Below are 23,833 nucleotides of genomic sequence, written 5' to 3'. Positions count from 1 at the left end.
TATGTGGGATACAGAAAAGAAAAGGGAGGGGAGCAAAAACCGTGACATCCAAGTTGCTACACATCAGAATAATGTCACTCTGATAAGACACCCCCCGACAATCGCCCGCATAGCGACAAAATAACATCAGGAGACCCTTGACAGACACATGTCTTAAGTAGCACGCCTAAGGGAGGGAGTGAGTTGCCTCAAAGGTTGCTGACTTCAGCGCTGCAACGAAGGACGCGAGAGAACGGCCGGGGAGTGGCCTTAAGTGCTAAATGAGCGCAACTACCAGCGTAGAGGCGCCAGGAATGGAGCAGCCTGACAAGGGGAATCCTTGCACGGGCAGCAGCACATATTTTAGTATATGGTGCACTTTTCAAATAATTTTTATCACAGCAAAAGTAACTGCAAGTAATAATCTTAGACAGTGGCGACTCTAGAAACAATATATAGGGGGGGCACACAAGATACCACAGTCAAACTGGGGGGGCATTAATAATTTCCACCATTAAATCATACCACTGAAAAAACACACACATTATATATATATATATATATATATTGCCAAAAGTAATGTGCTATGGAATGATACTTTTGTTATAGGACAATACAATACTTGATCATTCAACATGGGAAGCCTGAAGCCACAATTTAGTACGACTAATCCTTGAAATCCTTTAAACAACACAATACCTTAACTTTTGCACTAAATGATTTAAGGGCCTAATATTAGATCCTGCAGCTGATATATATATATATTAGCCCCTGCTGCCCAAATATATTAATATTAGCCCCAGTTGCCGATATATATATTAATATTAGTCCCTGCTGCCGATATATATATAAATATTAGACCCTGCTGCCTATAGCAGGTATAGATCAACACATTAACACACAAACCCAGCTTTGCATGTATAGATCAATTGAAATTCACTTGTGATCTCAGCACTGAATGTATATATCAAATAAACAGAATCAGATCAAATAAATACATGGAAACAGCATTGCAGGTATAAATCAACTGAACAAGACATACAAACCCTGTATTTGCAGGTATACATAAATAATGTATGGAAACATAGCATAGCAGATATGGATCTACAGAAGAACACACAAACCCAGCTTTGCAGGTATAGATCAATTGGAATTCACATAAAAACACGGCATTAATGGTATATTTAAAACCCCCTAAATTACAGGGATAGATCACAGGTTGCACACCCAGATAACACACATACGATTTGCCATCTTTGTCCCATATACACCCGGCTTGTGCCATCTTGGTCCCCAAGGCTCAAACATCCTGCTAGTGCCATCTTTGCCCTTCCACAATTATACATCTATGATACGCACAATCACATTAACTCATGCTCTCCCTCATTCAGACAATTCATCCACATATTAACTCATGCTCTCCCTCATTCAGACAATTCATCCACATATTAACTCATGCTCTCCCTCATTCAGACAATTCATCCACATATTAACTCATGCTCTCCCTCATTCAGACAATTCATCCATTTTAAGAAACTACACCCCTTGGAGCTTCAAATGAGGGGCTACATGTATTTCTAGGACAAAATTTGAGTGCACAAATAATGATGGAATATGTCGCTTTGGCTAGAAAATATGTTTTTTCTATCCATAGCGACATGTTCATTTGTGTCTTGCGCACTCCAGGTTTGTACTAGAAACACATGCAGCCCCTCATTTGATGCGCCAAGGGATGTCGTTTTTGCAAATGTGTACTTTTTGTGCCATAATTTAACTTCCTACGTGAGCAGTAATGCCACGTCAAGGCTTCAACCCTAATTACTGACCATTCACACGCCTTTCATATCTCCATTCACTCGCAGAATCACACACCATACTTTCCATACATTCACTCACAGAAGCACACACCATTCTTTCCCCTTACAATCCCAAAGAAATGATGGTAAAGGGAGAAAAAAATCACTTTTACAGCAAAAATAAGTTTTGCAGTAAAAATGCAAGGCGCTCCAGCGAAGAGATGGTTACTCACGTACCGCACAGGCTAAATGGCTGATTTTAATAATATTTGCAGTTCATCAGGATTTCAAAAATTGCCTCCCTCTACCGTTGGCTAAATTCAACCCCATGATCAAAGGGATCATAGGATTAAAAATTAGTATCGGCCATTTTTAAAAAGGGAATGTGACTTTTTATAGCGATATGATCGCTGTGGTAACATTGGCTACCACAGTGATCATTTAGCTAGAATACTTAAACTTATTTTTTTTTAAAGTTAAACTACTTTGTTTAAATAATTTAATAAATTGTGTTTAAAATGTTTAAAAAATCATTTCTTTTACATTTTTATTTTTTTAACTTAATATTTTTTATTATTTTTATATACCGTTGGAAAGGCGAGGCGATTACCTTTCCAATGGTATATGTTGGGGGTATGTAGCTGCTTAGATGCCTGAGATACAGGCATCTAAGCTGCATGCCCCCATACCTCTTTAACTGACAATTGTCAGTTGTTAATAAAGTTGCGCGGTGACGTCATCGCGTCATTGCGCGAGACGTCACCGGGCAGATCTGGTGGCTCCGGTGATGCCCTTCAGTGTGAGGGGCAGATCGCCGGGGTAGGTGGTGATGGAGGTCCACAGACCTACATCAAGGTAAGGTAATGCTAGTGACGGCATGGTGCCGTCGTTAGCACCTGACTGGGACTGCTAGCGACGGCACCATGCCGTCGTTAGCAGTCAAGGGGTTACAAATTCGGCGGGGGGGCAACAGGGGGGGCAAGGAATAACCTAGGGGGGGCAATTGCCCCCCCTTGCCCCCCTGTAGCGACGCCACTAATCTTAGATATTTACATTTTTAAAATGTTAGTACTTTTGTTAATAAGAAATAGTTCAAATTATAGGATATTTTGAAAAAATATATAGTCTGTTGTTCAATAGGCTGGCATGAGACAATTCACGACAAGTATGGTTCTTAAATGGGTCATTGAATCAAACCAACGTATCTCGTTGATGATGTTCTCGTTGCTGACCACCAGGTGGCATAAGGCCAGTAACGACTCTCTAGGTGAGAACTGACTATTTCTCGGAATTACATCATTTAAAGCAATCCACAGGTTCCGAAATCAGGTGCTCCTGCCCCATCTATTAGTGTATTATCACTTCTGTAAATCAAAAATAAAAAAAATCATATTTGCATATTTTTCTCCTAATACCCCATGGGGGTCGGTGAACACATGAAATACACGACTCATGTTTCTATGAAAGGAGAGCTGCATGGAGAAACCTACATTCCCAACTGACAACCGTTCATGTCCTTGTCGCAGTATCATGACTGCAAAGGCCAGATCAATCACGCCTGCCAATACTCCCTCTGTGTTGCCTTTCCTTGGTCGTATGATGGGGTATTAGGGGAACGGGGCATTTGTGCTGTAGGAACAACTGGTTGCCCTAGTTAATTGTACACCTACATGGTATTTATTATGGGAAAACATCTGAAAGGGATAGTGATATCGTTAGTGAATGGGGTTTCTGTGGTTCTTTACTTTAAATTCAGATCAAAGACATGATCCAGCGTTGCAGGTTAGTGTAACATCACGGCCCCCGTCCTATGCAAACTGTGTTGACGGCTCACAACCTCCGTGAATGTACCCTGTCAAGTTAACATGAACCTGACAGATGCTTACTAATAAATAATAATCACATAAGTTACTATTAGCAGATATTATAGTTTCAAAGTGCCTACTTGTGCACCCAGGAGCCTTAGGTGGCCATAAGGACCTGAGACCACCCAGGTACAGGGGCTGCAATATCTCACAGATTAGAATATGCATTACAATGTTCTTTTATATACAAATTAAACCAAATGATATTTACAGTATTCTTCCCGTTAACATTAATGGGACACTAACCGTATTTTTGGTCTTACGGTTATGTGACTAGTACTCTGACATATAGATTGGCTGAGGGTTATGTGAGTAGTATGGGAAATGACAGAGGATACCCACCCCTGACCTAAAGTCTAATCGTTTGCCGATCTGTGTGGTCTTACAAGTCTCTGTATCACCACTGAGCAGCGTGTACATGCTGAACGAATACAAAATAAACCAATAATGCAAATTGTACCATCCAGTATTTGGGATAATAAATATTTTCAGGGCTGTGTTTATTTTCACAGCTATTATTTCCATTCTTTTAGGATAACCTTCAAACATTTTAAACTGATTGTTGAATCCCTTTCCTATTATGCTGACAGTGCGTTAACCCTTATTTTTCTTCCCTTCCAGCTTTGAGTGGGTTCAGAAACAGTTTAGTGGTCTGATTATGTCGGAAATATATAATGCATTGGGGGTTGTAGTGAATGGCATGTGACTCTCGTATAAAAGTATATGTTTCAGATTCTTCCTTAGAACATCTGCTATTTTTCTTAACTTACACTGGACCATCTGGCCAAACAGTATGGTGGGTGACTGTTTGCCACGCTCAATATTACTTAAATAACTAGAGATCCGCCGTGCTCTAGATCTCTTTAGGAAACATCTTAAACCCTCGTAAAATGATTTGGATCATGTCCTCAGCTGCAGTGGTAAAAATAGTGAGAGCAAAGCTACTCTTGGCTCATATTCACATTGATGTGCCATAACACTGTCATCTGCCATCTGTGTTATATCAGCTGTGAGCGAGCAAGACATTAAAACAAGGTTATAGCTTCAAATGTTCAGTCTGTGACCGTACAAATAACCATTGGCTTTACAAAAGAAGCACCCCTTATGTTTCAAATTCAAAATTTGACCTTGATCGGTAGAACCCAACTAAGGCTGTTGCAGCCAACAGCACCCAAAACATATAGCCTTCAACTTCAGTATACTCACTCATAGTAAATGCGCCATAGTTGAAATATTAAGTCTCATAAAGCCAATGTTGTGTATATATATATATATATATATATATATATATATATATATATACCTGTCTACCTGTTGTATATATATATATATATATATATATATATATACCTGTCTACCTGTTGTATATATATATATATATATATATATATATAAAGTTAAACTCATATTGAGACATAATGTCCTTATATTCTACCTTTTAAATTGGTGTTTATTTATTTTTGGAATGGGTGCCAAGCTTACTTTTAGCACAGAGAGCCCCCGTCTAGCCCTGAATAAACTTAGCTAAGTTTTATGTCAAGACTTCCTTCCAAACTTATAATTAACCCCATCACATTAATCTTCTCTAGAAATGACATGCACATGAGCGATGAACATACCCTCAGATATCCGGAAACATTCCACAAAATTACTAGGAAACTTCTTAAATTATCAGTACAGTACTGACCCTTGGGTAATCCTCCCAAAAGTCATAGGGCAGCCCTATGATCCATCACAGTCTCCTCCTGGTTCATTATCCGCAAAACCAAAGCATCGCTTAATATAACATATTTTCAAGGTTTTTTCCCCCATTATTTTTGTGAAACAAATATAGCTCAGATGTTCAAATGAAATAATAGGAAAAAGGCAAATCTACATCTCAGTGAAGCCCCAAAAGCTGATTTTTAGCTTTTGTTGAACTACGACTCCAATGACCCTTATGTCACTTTGTCATTTCTTTCACGTTGACCCCAAATAGGATCATATCAACAAGAGGGCAAGTTGCATAATCTGTTATAAAATACATAAATGCAGCATTCTGAGATAAGTGAAATAAAAGACATTTACATATTCTATAAAGAGACAGGTTGTCTTTGATACATAACATTGTTTTCGGTTGGATACTATTATCACGACCAGATCTGTTTTGTGACTGGGAACTAAGTCTCATTTCAGGCATTTCCTGTGCAGAAAGCTGCTTGAATACGAAGGAGAGAGTGACTGGGGCAAAGATTATCGGAGGGCAAATTAGGTTTCTGGACCCTGCCCAATACAGAACAAATATTAACAACTCAAAAGGGAGCCTGAATCAATTAAAACGTGTTATTTTTTCAGTTAGTTTAAATGGTACTTTGTTTAAAAGTGTTCCTATAGAAAGCAAAAATTTGTGGCACAAGGGACCAGGATTTTGATCAATTTTTTGTTCTCCAAACCAAACCTTACCAAGGATGTCTGAACCAATCAACAACAATCAGCAACTTAATAAGAATTAAAGGGACAGTCCAGGGTCCCAGGATCCTCAACAATCATATAGACTTCTATATTATCATATAGACTTCACCCCGAATGCTCAGAGAGCCCTAGGTAGATCACGTGATGGGAGAAGTGTTTAGCCAGATAGCAGGGAGGTGGGCAAATGCATATGGGGGGCTTCAGCAGAATCATTTAAAGCATTGGGGGGGCACTATGAAAATTTAAAGGGACCACTCAGCTACAATTTTTTTCCCTGGTTAGTGCAAAATTGGAAAGAGCCACAACTGTTTTTTTTTTGCCTTCTTTGATGGACGCATGTCTTTTTTCAGCCTATGTAACTATGTAACTGGAGTGTTCCCTTAACATAATGATGACGAATAAGAGAGCTTACGATGCAGCCTAAATGGTGTATACATAATACATTACTTATCTTCATCCGTTACGCCACTATAGTGGTGATTTCTAATGTGTTGGATTTCTGGAAAGTGATAGTAATAACATGATATTGTGCCAATAAACACGTTGCTCAATTTTCTACTACTGCCCAAGTGCAGTAGAGCATCGATATACTGTAGATACACTTAATTAAAACATTAAACATTTTCCTATTATATATATATAACATTTTCCTATACAGCGTTTTTTTTTAATTCTTAGCCTCCAAGTAAAACCCTCTTTTCTGGATTTTCCGCTTTCATATCAGCCTAAACCTTTTCTTTCTAGTAAGAAAGCCACTCATCAGTGTTGCTGTTTTTAATACAGTGAATGAAATACCAACGTTCAAGGGTTTTCCAATTCTGCTTCAATTATATCTAATCTTATGCGTCCCTGGATAAACCATCTTACAAGCGCTAAAAGGTTCAATTTGGTTCTGGATGAGACACATACAGATACTTCCCATCCCTACTGCTCAAGCTGATGTCTCCAGCAAAGGTGGGAGCCAGTATACATGTATGTATGTATGTATGTATCTGATGCACATGGACCCATTGTTAATATCATCAGGAAGGGTACATCTTGTTCTCCTTGAATAACTCTTATAATATTTTTTTAACCATGTGAAAGCCTGTGACATTATCCTTGCGAATGAGTTTAAGTTGTTAAAAGACATTCCTGTGTCTCTTGTAAGTAACCTGCTTGTTACCCAGCAGGTGAAATCCCCGCTACCACCCCTAGAGGGCGCGTGTGAGTTGCAGCTCAGTGAAAGTCAAGTTTACTTGTCTGAAAGTGACGCAAAATCTGTCTTAAAGAGCCCTTTGGCAGTAGATTTATCTGCAAATCAGACCATGTGAGGGGGTTTGGTGTACAAAAGCTGAGCAGGATGCTGAGCCTTACACTTAACAGCTGAGAGCTCATCGAGCAGGTGATGAGAGGGTAAGAAGTCCCCAGTCAAGAAGACTATTGATACATCCAGGCTTTACAACACTGAACAGGTACTTATACTATTATCACAGCATGTAACTTCACCCACTTCTTACAAGCAGCATGTTGTGTAACTGCGTGTTCTTTTTGTGTTATAAAACTATTCGAATGTTTGTTTCCAAAGCCCTGATCTGCACATTGTCACACATAACTCTTTTGGGGGATATTGTGTGTTATAATCGTTATATAATCTGTGTCTTGAAGCTCAGTTTCTGGTGCTGCAGGCATTTATTTTTTTCTCCTGGCTGCATTTGGGGCAAATAAAAGTTTTTTAGTTTTGTTACAGCTTGGCAGAAAGTGACACATTCTGGATTTGGTGTTTTCTGGATAATAGAAAGGGCAGCTAGAAGCAGCTACTGAAGCTCATCTTATAAACACACCAGGATGAGCTGCAAAAGTGGACTTTACTTTGTCCTGATTTGCCCCAAATATTTCATTATTACATGTCATATAAAACATGGGAGATTAATCATCAGTTGTTAACCGAAAGGTTAAATGAAGCTATTAGATACGGTGCTATGAACAGAAATCTATATTTACCCTGCAGATGGTTTGTTTGAGTTAAATAACAAATATACGGTATATGTTTTCCATATTCAATAACTTTTTGGTTTCTCCAGGGGGTTCCTTAAATCATAGTTACATGGTAGGGGTAACTAGAATAACTTCTATCAAATGTCTGTTTTCCAGTAGCTACAGGGTAGAGGGGATTAATGATTACATGTGGAGGATTATGAGAATTATGAGAATTATGGCTGAGAAATTGTCTTCTCTCTTATCATACAGGGTGCTAAGTAGATCCAAAAAGGGTGAAATCTCTCTTTGAATAGAAAGGATAGAGGTGCTGTATCTCATATAACTGATTAATATGGATGAATAGAAATAGCTTCTAATCAGTTTTTTTCTAGAAGCCAACGTTTCCACTTTTACTATTGACTATTACTATTGATTTATGGGATATGTTTAATTTCTTTTTATAGACTGTGTAGAGCTGTATCTCCCATTAAATAAACTCTTTATTAAATAAAACAGCACTCCCAGCAATGATATACATACCTGGGAATGAGTATATTCTCTGGGTCATGCCTTCTGGATCACCTTCATATTTTACTCTGATTTAATGATAAACGGTGAATCACTGTTTGTACTCTTCTTACTAGTATATCACACTTGAAATTCCTAGGGGTAACATAATTTAGAATAGTTTCTCATCCTGATAAGTATTTTTCATCATTTGGTTGCTGCGATTAGAGTCACTATAAAATATTATTTTCAGTGAAATATTAAAGGGTTATTTGCGTCGTCTCATGGTCAACTAAGTTAGAAAGTTTCCATAAGTACTAGACTATAAGGTCATATTTTGTCATTTGTCAGGGGTTACCGTGGTGATATGATGAATCGATTGGAACCTTTATTATAAAAACATGTTGGAAACATTAGAGAGTCAGATAAGATCTCCCCACATCTGTCCTGATCCACTGAGCAATGCGCTTTACTACAGCACAGAATTGGCACACGATGATGATGATGATGATCATCATAATAAAAAGGACACATAATATGTTTTCTATGAAATTCATATATCTGTGTGTGTTGGATATTTCAGTTTGTTAACTATTTACACACTGCATTCCACTGATTGATAACGCTTAATGTTTTTGTTATGTTTTAGATCTTTTCTTTTGTAGTCCTTGTTTTGGTGATTTCAATACATATATTTTTTTTTTTTACTACTTACCATCTAATCACACAGTAGCTCATCTAAGCTGTTTTTAGATGGTTTAAGATATCTTTAACCTATTAAATGACCAAGATAGCACACTGGGATTGTGCTAGATTTCAAGATTTAATCAGATATGAAAAACCAAAAAATCCTGAAATGTTGAATTAATGAAGTCATCATACTTGTCATCCATGTGTTGATAAAGAGTCCCGTTTTCCAATGGTTCCTTTGGCGAGTAGACCACATAATCTATAGGGAGTTATACAACTGATTCTGGTGCACAGTTTAAAAAGTGGTCTTCTCGCCATGGCAGCCAATGAAAAGCTCCAGTAAGATCCGTTGGTTGCTTAGTAACGGAAGCGCTTTTGAAAAATTTGCACCAGAATCACCTTATTTATACATAACAACCATTAGATCAATTCCTGCATTTTGTTGTATCCTTTCAGCAATGTTTATCGTAAAGTACAAAAACATCAACTTTAAATGCAGAATTTGAAAAGTAAGAATTCTAATGACATTATATGCGATGCCTGTATATTGTCTGGGTAGGACAAAAGAGATTAAAGGCGGATTGATGGGGTATATATGTGTCCCTCTAAATAGTATTTCCGCTATGAAAATATTAGATTAGCAAAGGCTAGTCAGCATATGTAATTCAATAAACTTTGTTGTAACCAATGGCTTTTTCTTGTATAATCTATTATATGACTTGCCGGTAAATTTTATATGGTTCACTAGTAACATAGTAACATAAAATGTTATGTCACGGCAGATACGAACCATTTGGCCCATCTAGTCTGCTGGTTTTCCTTATGTAAGGACTCTTAATCAGTCCTTGGTCTTGTTTTAAATTCAGGATCGCTTTATGCCTATTTCATGCATGTTTAACTTCGCCGTATTAGCCTCTACCACTTCTGCTGGGAGGCTGTTGCATTTAAATGCTAAAACAAGCATGTTCCAATTTTCACAATTTGCTGATAAAACAGTAATTAAACAGAGCTATTAGACTTGCAGAATACACTTTATTTATGTCCTTCCAATATAGGTCAGCAACAGAAGCTTGTAATACCCTTGAAAGGTTTGGGTTGTATGTAATCTTGGAGAGAGAAATGGTCAGAGTCTTAGGTGCAATGTAAGAAAATGTTAAGGGTAAATTAAGGGATAGTTAAGTAAAATGGCTTCCCAGCAGAAGTGATAACCAAATGAACATCAAATACAACATTAAATTCCCTGTGACAAGGGGTAGGTCTGCTAAACTGTTCTTACAGGAGAAGGTCTCTGTAGCTGGCCTTTTATAAAACATAGCGAAGTCCGGGAGCTGAGATGTTCATCTGTCCTGTAAACTCCCAGATGTATAATAAACGTGTGCGTGTCCTGGAAAAATGGCTAACGTGGTCATCCAGCTTGCTGTTGCTTTGAATCATGTCTGCCCAGGGATGCCATGGCAGAGATCCATAGTTATTATATGCGTGTGATAAGCGTGTGGCTATTGCATGCAGTGAAATCTTGGCGAAGTGCTCGCACCTGTCACATATGATGGTTTAGCTAGCAGGTTAAATTAGACATATAATTGCCCTTAAACTACTTTTTATCTTAACAGATTGTGTCCAAAGTCAAAAAATATTCCAATGGCCAACACAGTCTCTGACTACATGTCATTAAAAAGATCCAAATTTGTTACCTATAGAGTATTATGTGATATTATATATATATATTGGAATTTGCCAACAGATAAGACCCATTCAGTCCATTTACCCTGCCTGGTTTTCCTGATGTTGAGACTCAGATCCTAATCAGCCCTTGGTCTTGTTTTAAATTCAGATCCCATATTTAAATTCCCTCACTAAGTTATTACCACTTCTGCTGGGAGGTTGTTCCACTTATCTACCACCCTTTCAGAAAAGTTAAACTTCATATTCATTAACTATGTAAACCAAAGTGGCGTGACTCTCAGTGCTGTCCGTTGTTAAAGCTATGCCCAATAAATCAGTGTAAAAACTAGTGCTTTATTTGCAAACAATAACGTGAATAGTAAAGTGCAACCCAGCTCTGGCATATACCAGTATCAAAAACACTAGAGCAGCATACATATCATGCAGCAAATATTTCTGTACAAAATGTAATAATTAATTGTATTTAAGAGACTCGTCATAAAATATTTTTTTCCTACTTTAGGAAAAAGACCAGGAAAAAGATATAAAGTTACATGCGTTGATATGTATTCTAGGATCAAAGTCATACATGCATGACTGAGAACATACTAAACACACAGACATGAACTTGTTTATAGCTCTGGATTAAAGCAACATATAATAACGCACGGCAGGTTTATTCTCACACACTCTGGTGTAAAGTATACAACGCAGTGTTAAACTCATACACCAGCTACAATACAATGCATGTTCAGACTCATCCGCACGATAATGTTCAACAGGTCTTAATTCGTTTCATAGACACTTCAGTGTAATCAGAGGTCAAAATGTTACTTAAGCTCTTTATTACCAACCATCCATTCAAAATGAGAGGTTTTAATGAAGGAAAACAACGTCGCCATGTAAGAACAAAAGAACAAATTCAGGAAAACGCTGATATCAGTAACATTGTATATCCCACAGAAAGGCTTTTTAGAAAAGTTATGTTATAAAATAAAAAATAAAGATATACGGAACTAGGCAAACGTTTTAGACAGGTGTGAAAAAAATACTGTAAAGTACGAATGCTTTTAAAAAAAGACGTGTTAATAGTTTATTTTAACATTTAAGAACATGCAGAGTGTGGAAACAGAAGAAAAATCTAAATCAAATGAATAATTGGTGTGACCATCCATTGCCTTCTTTGTACACTGGGACACAGTTTTTTTAGGGTCGGCAGGGAGGTTGCTCCCAACATCTTGGAGAACTAACCACAGTTTGGATTTAGGCAGCTTCAGTTGCTTCTCTCTCTTCATATAATCCCAGACTGACTCGATGATGTTGCTCTGTGGGCACCATACTATCACTTCCACGACTCCTTGTTCTTTACGCTGAAGATAGTCCTTAATAACTTTGACTGTATGTTTGGGGTCGCTGTCATGCTGAAGAGTAAGTTTGGGGCCAATCAGATGCCTACCTTACAGTATTGTATGATGGATAAGTATCTGTCTGTGCTTCTCAGCATTGAGGAGACTGTTAATTCTAACCAAATCCCCAACTCCATTTGCTGAAATGTAGCCCCAAACTTGCAAGGAAACCTTCACCATGCTTCACTGTAGCCTGCAAACATTCATTCTTGTACCGCTCTCCAGTCCTTTGGCAAACCGCCTTCTGCTGCAGCCAAATATTTCACATTTTGACTCATTAGTCGAGAGCACCCCCTGCCATTATTCTGCACCCCAGTTCCCGTGTTTTCATAAGTAGTTGATTTGCTATTGTATGGCTTTTTGGCTGCATGCTTTCCATGTGGACCACTGCTGAGCTGATGGCACTGCTGGACATCTTCTTATTGAGAAGGGAAGTAAACACGATGTGTCTTTCATCTGCTGCAATAATTTTCTTTGGCCGACCACTGCGTCTACGGCCCTTAACGTTGACCATTTCTTGGTGCTTCTTCAAAAGGACAGAACATCTGGAAACCCCTGTCTGTCTTGAATTTTTGCCCGATAGAGGCCTTGCTGATGCAGTATAACTACCGTGTGTCTTGTTGCTGTGCTCAGTCTTGCCATGGTGTATATGTTTTGACATTAAACTTTCTCCAGCACACCTCACCTTGTTAGTGAGTTTAGCTGTTCCTCCTCACACAGCTGTTTCCGTTTCAGTTAATGATCGTGTTTCAACCTACATATGAAATTGATGATCATTAGAACCCGTTTAGTATAATTGTTTTAATGATACAACTAACAATATGCCTACAAATTGTGTGCAAGTGTACCTAGGAGAATTGATGCTGTTTTAAAGACAAAGGGTGGTCACACAAAATATTGATTTGATTTTTCTTCTGTTCACTCACTTTGCTAAATGTTTTGTTAAATGAAAAAATAAACTATTTTTGAAAGCATGTTTGCTTTACGGAACTTTTTCACACCTGCCTAAAACCTTTGTATTGTATATATGTATGTATGATATATATATATAAAGGAAAGTCAAAGCACTCCTAATTGTTTTCTTGCCATGGTTAATTGGACTACTATGGGTAGAAAAAATGTCAAAAGAGGTTTGCACAAAAGAGCAGGCACTCTTTGGTCTATATATATATATATATATATATATATATATATATAATACCAATGTGTAGTGTGGGTCCACCTACAGCTGTTGCACGTGATTGCTAATAACTTGGTGTCAGTATTAACACTGAGACAGGGGACTGCTTTCTTTCACCAAATAGATAATGGTGGATGATTGCTGTATGTGTTCCTTAATAGCAGGGAACTGTATTTTGTCATTCTGACACTTGTGGCAAGAAAAGCGTTCTCTGAGATTCTGCTCATTCAGTTGATATTTTCTAACTTGGTGCACCTTGGCTCTACATGATCCAGTGTAACATTATTGCAGCTGATACTGACAAAAATGAATGCTTTGAAATGATAAATAAAGACTTTCGGGCTCAATAGCCATAGAGAGCGTTGGTGTATCTGACAGTTAAGGGTGGTGAGTATGGGTAGGCTCAAATAAGGTGCAGGAAAAAAGGAGCCGCCAGTAACCAAAAAGGACCCCTTATCTCTGAGAATATTTTCTGAATGTACCCAGTAATAAAGTTTTAGACTATGATGTCTGGCACCACTCAACAGTACGAGTACCATAGTTCAACTCTATCCAATCCAGATACAATAATTTAAAGTAAACATCACAGTGGCTATTAATCACCGCAAGTGGCACTGTTTTGGGCCATCAATGGCTTCGTAAAGGTCCTTTTGAGGACCAAAATTTACCACTTGTGGGGAAATAAAAGACACCACGACACCGAGTGCCGAGTAACATTTTTTATTTTGAATAATAATAATGTACAACATGAACTTCATTCACATGTCATTCAAGTATAATGTGAAATGTACAGTTACACATTAGGTCAACCATGTGACTAGATAGTTTGTCAGTATTCTAAACACACTGAGTACCTCTCCTCGCCATTATAATGGAAATCTGATTTTCACTTTACCACTAACAGAGGTGCATTTTGAAACAGTGGCACATTATGGCCTAGGCTTACTAGTCCGAGGATGGCAGGTCTGGCAGAAGGTAAAAGCCTCACTGTCAGGGGACGGTGTTTTGAAAGAGCTTAAGCGCAATGGGAAATGACATCATATCCCGCGGCTCAGCAGTAAGGATTATGATTGTGGTCAGGCTGAGTGTAGCACCTAACATAAATATGTTGCTGCTTAAAACAAATTACAACATTTTTTAAAGCAATGAACACGCAAACCAAGAAGCTGGATCCTCAAGCACAAATCTAGTCCCCTCTCGCTACATCTTCAACCCCCCCCCCTGAGTTTTGTAATTGTTATGAGGATAAGTTTCATTCTAACTGGAGTCCAACTGGAGAATATTTACCTTGGAATTCAGGATCTACCCATGGGACTCTGGGTGTGACTGATTGCCAGGCATTTTGATCTCTGGGTGGTGTCCCACTCCCTACCCCAGTCCTGGAAATCCATTGGAACTCTTAGGGCCACACAAGGACCTCCTTGCTTCCTTGTGCCTAGAGGGATACCAACTCTTTGAGAAGGATATAACGTATGTCAAGGTTGTTGGTTACACGTGCAGAGGAAATTTGCCTCACATTTCAGCTCTGGACTGCCATTGTAGCAGGATCAGACTGATTGTTGATGAAGATTTCTTTCTCTGTAATGGCACACGAGAGCTAAAATGTGTGATGCAGTGGCTGTCCGTCACCTGCAAGTTAAAACCTTTGTTGTCTCTGTGTGAAGCTCCGCTCCCGGGGCTCCAAGTCAGTTTCCTCTGTGAGGCAGCAATAAAACTGTATATAAAATGGCTTGTTGTACAAATACAACACCATTCTATGATGAGCCATACATCATAGCCATAGCAGCTTATTGTATGTTATTGTATATTCATATTCACTGGTAACTCCTTGAGAGCTTCTGAATTTGATTTTGAGTCCTTCATAGAGGTAATGTCAGCTGGCCTTCAGTTCTGAGTTTGGGCTATCACATTCATGCAATATGATATCGACAAAAGGAGTAGGCATGTAATTGGCATGAAATAGTTAGAAATAAGGTAAAATATGTAGATTTTGGTGAGAGTGATGTACTGTTAAGCTCCAAGTCTTTCACTTTCCATGGCACTCACCAAAAATGACACACTATGTCCATGCCTGTTGTGCCTACTTGGAAATCCAACCCTTGTTTTTTTTTTTGTAGCTGGGTAATTAAATCTGGCACATCCAAGACTAAATAGTTTCTTTAGGAATATATTAACATAAAAACCTAGAGGCTATCTAGGACTTAACATCGACAACTGAATAATGGAAAAAAAACAAAGGAGTGCTGACAAAATGAAAAACGTATTGTTTTAAATCCACATAGAAAATATGCAGCATTTGGCAGGATACAATACACATTATACAACGGTATGATTCAACAAAACTCTATGATTGTCTATGATTGAGCGCCACCTTCACGTGTGAAATGCATTCCACTCACACACGTGTGTATATATATATATATATATATATATAAATAATGGACTATTTAATTTTGACAGCACTCCTTCATGTTTTTCTATAATGATAATTTGTAAATTGGGTTGTAAAAGTAGTGCACAGCAGCTACGCAGCTGTCTGGTCGAGACAACCAAAGATTCAATGAAAATCTCTTTGGCATTCAAGGGTTGCGTGTATTACAATAAGATGTGAGGCCCAGGTTAATTGTACTCCTCTTCCAATAATATTACCTTGTATGGCACATAAGCTCAAAAATTCAATGTTTCAGCTCAAATATGTTACTAAATGTGCCTGCTGGGATCTTAAATGAAGAGCAGACGAAGAACTGGAATAGAGCCCAAGAACTGAAGAATAGAATTCAAACTATATTCATTCTTATTGTCTTAACTGGTGTTCCTGATTAAAGAATAAAACTGGAGAACCCTACCCATTGAAGCTAACATCTACCACAAGGATTCTGGGGCTCTGGGTTTTAAGTCTTTTTATAGACTGACCGTTATACTTCTGTTCGAGCAATAGAATTGGTAAATACTTGAACACAACAATAACTGTCCAGGAGTCGATACATCTTGGTATGGGGTTTTACCCCAATCTCAGTGTAAATGGTCACATATTCTGCTGCTGACTTCTTCATATTCTACTCTGATAACGGAACATTCTAAAATAATCACAGCTAATGTCGTTACTTGAGAACAGATGACTCAATTCAGAAGATATTTATCTCCATACAGTTTATCATTTTCATAGGAATTGCTATATTTGATTGTTAAAGGGTTTATATTATAAAAATCACAGACATGCAGAGGTGGTTAGAAGGGCAAGTGGTTAGCTCTTCTAGTTCCAGGCCAAGTCTGTCAACTACACGTAATGCAGTTATGGTCCACAGTACAGTAGCACAATGGACCAATGGAGAATTTGCCCATGAATGGAGATCACTACAGCATGAGATATGTAATCGTCGCAAGGGATTAGACTCCTCTCCTTCTACCTCATTATTCCTTAACCTACTAATACATTGTAAGCTTGCAAGAACAGGTCCCTTTTCTCCTTCTGTAACAGTATTGTTACATTGTAAATTGTCAGTTTCAATGTTACAATAAATTGTCATTGTCATAGTAGCACTATGGACTTTTCAAGTACCCAGCCAGTAATGGCCATCTGGCACACCAGGCAAAGTCCTGTCAGGCCACTCGCAGACTGTACCATGCACTAACATGTTCCTATCCAGCCAGTGGCTGCACTTACGTCATTTGGCTGCTATTGGCCTTAAAGTACCAGTAGTCATCCCCAATCCGGCCCTGGCCAGTACTCTAAAAATAAGGGTGATGTAATGTAATGGCTCATTGCCATAAAACACAGAGGTGAGTTAATTCCATTTTCTGGTCACAGGGTCACAACTGTTTTATGGTAGCTTCTCATAAAAGAGCAACATACAATTTAAATGAATGTTTTGTTATTTGTACTTTTTAGCATTATATAGAAATAAATATGTTTTTATTACAAACTCGTTGCAGAACATCCAGTTCAGTTAGTTATTGTGTCATGCTTTGTTGCTATTTTTACAGATTTGTTAGTTTTCTGTTTTGTCCATGTGCATGTATATGTATATCGTATTTTAAGCATGCTCTTTAATATGACTTCTGCTTTAGATCTCAACATGGCAAATCTAATTTCTAATCGGTAACTAAGTTAGCCACAGGACCAAGTCTCCTGCGCCTCCTGGGGAATTTCAGAAGGAATGCTTAGGGGAAACCTTTACTGAAGGAGAACCAGCAAATGAATGTCTGTGCTTCTCTACTTCCATGTCATGCATACATACACAAAAACAGAAGGAGGCTTAAGAATGTATTTTTCAGCAAAAAAAAGTTAAGGATTTTTGAAAAAAACAACAACACTAAAAGGAAAATGTTAATGTCCCCATCAGCCTCAATAAACAACAATGCTTATTTAAGTACTTGTAGAGTACTTAAGCTTTCAAATGTAAAAATTACCCATAGGGAGAAGCTGCAGCTCCACATGAGCAGCTCCCTTGGTCCGGTTATATTTTAAGAAGGAGCTTCCATTGAAAGCAATGCAATTGATTTGCGTACATTTGCATGGGGTATTGTTAGTTCCAAACCCCACAACATTTGCCGAGCAAATGCTGGAGCTGACTGGCGGCTAGAATATCATGTGCCAGACACATCTGCTAAACACATCTCCGGCACAGCAACTAGCAGAGGAGTGGGGACACGTATTTGCCATGGGGACACCAAAGAAATTCAAAGCTAACGTATCATAGTCTGAATAATGTCTCTTTTAATGCCAAAAATTACTTTGGATTTATTAGGATAACTTAATTATGCCTTATATTATTTTATTAAAAAAAAGTAGATTTAGGTCGATATTTTAGTTAGCAAAATCTTGTTAGATTATAAAACCTGACTCAGAAAAAAGTGTTTACTTGCCTTCCAAACTAGTAAATTCAAAGGTATATTTTCAGTATTTAAAAGAATTTTGGACATAGGCACATATCTGCAGTTGAACAATTTAGTTCTTCTTCTTATTATTATTATTATTAATTATGCCTTTTATTATGTTTTTTATGAGACTTCACTTTCCTTTTAATCCAGAGTTCCAGTACTCATAATTTCTGACCAAGGGGTTAAACCCAGTGGCGTCTCCAGCTTTCATATTTAGGGGGGGCACATGGGGGGCCAGGGACCAAAGTAGGGGGGCCAATTATAAAATGGTACATAAACACAATATATATATATATATATATATTTATATATATATACACACACATATACACACACGTCCCTGCAGCCAATATAAATAAAATTAGCCCCTGCAGCCAATATATATTAATATTAGCCCCTGCTGCCAATATATATAAATACTAGACCCTGCTGCCAATATGAATATAAATACTAGACCCTGCTGCCAATAAATATTAGCCCCTGCTGCCAATATATGTTAATATCTCCATCTCCCTCCCTATCTATCCTATCTATCCCCTATCCCTCCCAATCTATCCTATCTATCCCCTCTCCCTCCCAATCTATCCCCTCTCCCTCCCAATCTATCCCCTCTCCCTCCCAATCTATCCTATCTACCCCCTCTCCCTCCCAATCTATCCTATCTATCCCATCTATCCCCTCTCCCTCCCAATCTATCCCCTCTCCCTCCCAATCTATCCTATCTACCCCCTCTCCCTCCCAATCTACCCCCTCTCCCTCCCAAGACCCTGCTGCCAATATGAATATAAATACTAGACCCTGCTGCCAATAAATATTAGCCCCTGCTGCCAATATATGTTAATATCTCCATCTCCCTCCCTATCTATCCTATCTATCCCCTCTCCCTCCCAATCTATCCTATCTACTCCCTCTCCCTCCCAATCTATCCTAACTACCCCCTCTCCCTCCCAATCTATCCTAACTACCCCCTCTCCCTCCCAATCTATCCTATCTATCCCCTCTCCCTCCCAATCTATCCTATCCATCCCCTCTCCCTCCCAAGCTATCCTATCAACCCCCTCTCCCTCCCAATCTATCCTAACTACCCCCTCTCCCTCCCAATCTATCCTATCTACCCCCTCTCTCCCTCCCAATCTATCCCTATCTACCTCTTTTCACTCTCTAACCCCCTCCTAACTTTCCACCCCCCCTCCCCCCCTTTGAGGTTCACTTACCTTGGGCTTGTAGAAGTCCAGCGGCGGGATCGCGAGGTCTCTGTCTTCCTGGTTCTGCCGCAGTGTGCGCAGCTTCATTGCTGAGCACCGGATATGACATCATATACCGGCGCTCGGCTTGAAATGCCGGCACTGCGACCAAGGCAGAGGCCTCGCGGTCGCGGAGAAGAGTGAGAGGCGCCGAACGGTCGCTGAGAACTTATTCCTCAGCGACCGCTCGGCGCCTCTCTCTCTCCTCCGGATCTATTAAAAAAAAAAAAAGACGGCGTTTCAATTGGGGGGGCACACCGGGGGGCACAGCATGATGTAGGGGGGCCATGGCCCCCTCTGGCCCCCCCTGCCGACGCCACTGGTTAAACCTTTACCGTATTTGTGGAGGAAACTAGTCTGGAGCAGCAACACAGAAGTGCTTGCCATGATATGTTTAGTAATAATGATTTGTGCGTTATTCAATTATATTTCGTAATAATTACACTGGCAATCCTAGCGTGAAAAAAATGTAGTCTTACATTTAAAAAGAAAACGTAGTTCTGGTTAGAGAATTATTTAGTAAAGCTTTCAGCATAATTGGTTTTGCGAAACGTTATAATTGTTAAATCTGATTATGTAATTGTGCTTTTTAATGCATGTATCGTGCACAGTATATCATTTATCTGTTAATAACCATGAATGTTGTGATCTAAAAGGGTTCAGTTTCGTCATCTAATTGTATTTGTTTGTTTGTTTGAAGTTTCCAAACACTTTATTTTAAACATTAAAGGAACAGTCATGTCAATTTTACAATTTGAGTTAAAACATAAAAGGAGCAATAATTGAATTACATTTTATTATTAGATGTCCTTTCCGAGCATATATATGATATAATATATACATATATATATATATATATATATATATATATATATATATATATATATATAGAATGGAATAAGTGGAGGGGTAGTGAATTAAATGTGGTTGAATTCAATTAAAGAGGGACAGTTATTCCTTTAATCACTAGTATCAGAGATTTGGTCTCTTAAATCTTTTCAACCAAGGCCACTAAAATCTTAGGAATGCCCCTAATTTTTGTTCCACCAAATACAGTCTTTTTAACTAAAGCTGGCGTTTGCAGAATAGTTGCAGTCTATTTTTCCTATCACTTTACATTCTGGAAGACAAACTCCAGTGAGTTTCTGCTCCAAGAATAGCAGAGGAAGAAGTAAAGTGAGGTCACATAACACGTTGTTACATCACCCCACTGTAATATTGTGGCAGCTTATACACTGCTCAAGCGACTATAATGAGGGTTTTCAGGTAATATAAGGATGGGAAGTGTGATGGGAGTGATGTGCAATTGATAGGGAATGAGTTGTGATGGGTGTGAGTTGTCATGTGTGATAGATGTGAGGAAGTGAGGTGCTCTATGTGATAGACATGATGATGTGATGAATGATGTGTAGTAGGTGTGAGGAAGCGAGTTGTGATGTGTGATACGTGTGATGGGAGTTATGTGTGATTTGTGATAGATTTAAGAGAGTAAGGCGTTGTGTGCGATAGGTGTGATGACTGTGATAAGTGCGAAGGGAGTGATGTTTGATGGTAGAGTAAGTGTAATGGTGAGTGTGTGTGTTCTAGTGTGTATACTAGATACCAAAGGGGTTGAGGTCCACTCGTTCTTACCTGTCCCTGGTGCTATATGGTGCCAGCCCTCTCCTGCTTGCCCATCTTGTCCTATTATAATAGAAAGCAGGGACAGACAATGACTTGTGTGGGTGTCTGCTGCAGAAACATGGCTACACACATACACTTTTACAGCACGCAGCCACGTGCATACAGTAATCATCTGCACAAGCGACTAAAATAGTAAGCGGGGGGGGTATCATTTACCTGGTGTACACAATGGTCCGTCAGGGCCTGGTAAAAAATAGTCAAATTACAAAGGGTCAATCGCAGTCAATCGCAGTATATAACAGGTGTCACACAATAATTCAAAACTTTTATGTCTGTTTAATAAAATATTTTTAATTCTTCTGAAGGGATCAAAATATTTACACAAGTCACTTATAAATCCCTAGGCTGTGTAAATCCCTACTTACAATCTGTTTGTTGTGAAGATCAAATATTACCAACTGTCTGCTGCATATTCTATTTGTAGAACTCTCACTGCATGCAGGACTCAAATTGTTGCCAAGTTGTTGCTAATTAACTTAACATGAAAGCTACCATTTTTAAGAGACAGTTTATTGTCCCTGAGAGCTTCACTAAAGAAAGATTTTATAGCACGCTGTGAGAGCTGCTGTCAGGAGGTACACCGTTACAGGTGTGCCTGGCCCGGCCTGGCCCCCCCCCCCGGTTGGCTTGGTTTGCTCTGAAGCGGCCAGCGCCAGTAGAGACACTGGCATAATGGAGGGCCTTGCGGGCCTCAAAACCAGCTGCACCAGACCCCCCACCCTGGCATACTGCTGGCCCGGTGCTGTGGGCTGCGGTTATTCAGGCTCAACACGCTGCGTCTGAGCAAAACACAAAATGGGGGTTCATTCACTAAAGAGGAATGCATTATGAAGGGCTCAGAAACCTCTCAAAAATCTCTCTGCACATTTATGTAAAGTCTAATTTCTCAGAATCTTCGAAATCTGACATGAGCCTGCAGCGAGTATTCACACACACACATATACACACACACATACACACACATACACACACATACATACACACACATACATACACACACACATACACACACATACATACACACACACATACACACACATATATACATACACACACATACACACATGTACACACACATACACACACATACACACACACATACATACACACACATACACACACACATACATACACACACATACACACACACACATACACATACACACACACACACATACAGAAGATACACTTAAAAGAACCCACCCCCTGCGAGGCAAATAGCAGTGGATGGAGAAACACACAATATATATATATATATATATACAGTGGATTCCTATGATTCCCTCTATGCATTTGTATGGAAAAAAACATATACAGTGACACTCAGCTGTATTATGCATTTAGGTGCATATGAAGGCTGGAGTGTGTCTTTACAATTGTATTAGTACTGACTAGGCCACAGTCCTGAAACCTGTATGCAGAGTTGTTGTCGGGCAGGGAATGGATGGTGGCAACAGACCTTAAAATAATCCAGAAACTGTCTACGCTAAAATGGCTTTTGTTATACATACTTCCAGAATATTACATATATATATATATATATATATATATAGTAAATTAAAAAGCAACAATATAGATACAGGCAGGATATATAGATATATGTGATTTACTTAAGGTTTGTGAAAGTTTGTCTCTTGATGGAATCTACACACATGTAATGTGAAGCAAACTGCTTAAAACGTATACCATGTTTAAAATGCTAAAAATGAATAAAATATACAGTTTTAGGAGGCCCACTTGTGCACCCAGAACATTCTGTTTGTAGAGAGCATAATACCCAATGGCTGTTTAATGATCTGGTACTCTTATACTACAGCCACATACTGATTTAATAACTAACACAGTGTCAATTTCAAGATGTAGATGCAGTCCGTTTCTCGGAATATCCTACAGGTGCTGACAATATCAGTTATGGGAGACATTATTCAGAAAGAAGAATACATTCCACTACCTCATTAGCAATGCATGAATGGTCCGTTAAAGCATTTCCCTCAGTGTCAGGAGTAATATTCGAAAACAAAGACTGAAACATAGAAATTGATGAGAGATTTGGCACATCTAGTCGGTCTACATTTTGTACCCACTCTACCGCCTCAGTCGTGACTTGGTCCTTGGACTTGCCTTGTCTCATATTGTGCATTAGACCTGGGCTGTTCTTCTGGTACTCATACCCTCCCAATGATTAGCTGGACAGACACAGATGGGACCTGTGATGGGCAAATGGGAACAGGATGGACAGAGCTATCTTTAAACCATCACCCCTTTGGCCTTTTAAAGTGTATGTCTGGGCGAGTGTCAAGCTTACCTGGTGTGAAATTTGATTTGAATTAAGCTAAACTTCCCCTGAATTCCACTTAAAACTAGCGGTTTCTGTTTAAGGAAAAGTCCTCTGAGGTCCTGAAAGCATTGTTGTCAATACTTCCATTCCTAAGTAGGCCCAACAACCAACATCATCACCTATATTCTATATAACTCAAACAAAACAAGTGACTTTTTTAAAGGATCTCATTTTGGAGATAAGGTTAATGCA

At 38.8% G+C, this 23,833-nt stretch overlaps 1 protein-coding gene across 1 annotated transcript in view; it reads left to right on the top strand.

Annotated features, from left to right (window-relative positions):
* Positions 1 to 7,391: 7,391 nt before the first annotated feature.
* SLC6A4 (solute carrier family 6 member 4) overlaps positions 7,392 to 23,833 on the top strand; it is a 33,844-nt gene continuing 17,402 nt past the window's right edge. The window contains exon 1 of the mRNA XM_053457035.1: positions 7,392 to 7,545. The gene's annotated coding sequence lies outside the window, so the exon portion shown is untranslated. The remainder of the gene's footprint in view (positions 7,546 to 23,833) is intronic.

The sequence above is a fragment of the Spea bombifrons genome, chromosome 2 (assembly GCF_027358695.1).
Source record: "Spea bombifrons isolate aSpeBom1 chromosome 2, aSpeBom1.2.pri, whole genome shotgun sequence".
NCBI classification, from domain to species: Eukaryota; Metazoa; Chordata; class Amphibia; order Anura; family Pelobatidae; genus Spea; species Spea bombifrons.
Note: the sequence above shows the minus strand (reverse complement) of the source record. Positions and strands in the feature narration are given on the sequence as shown.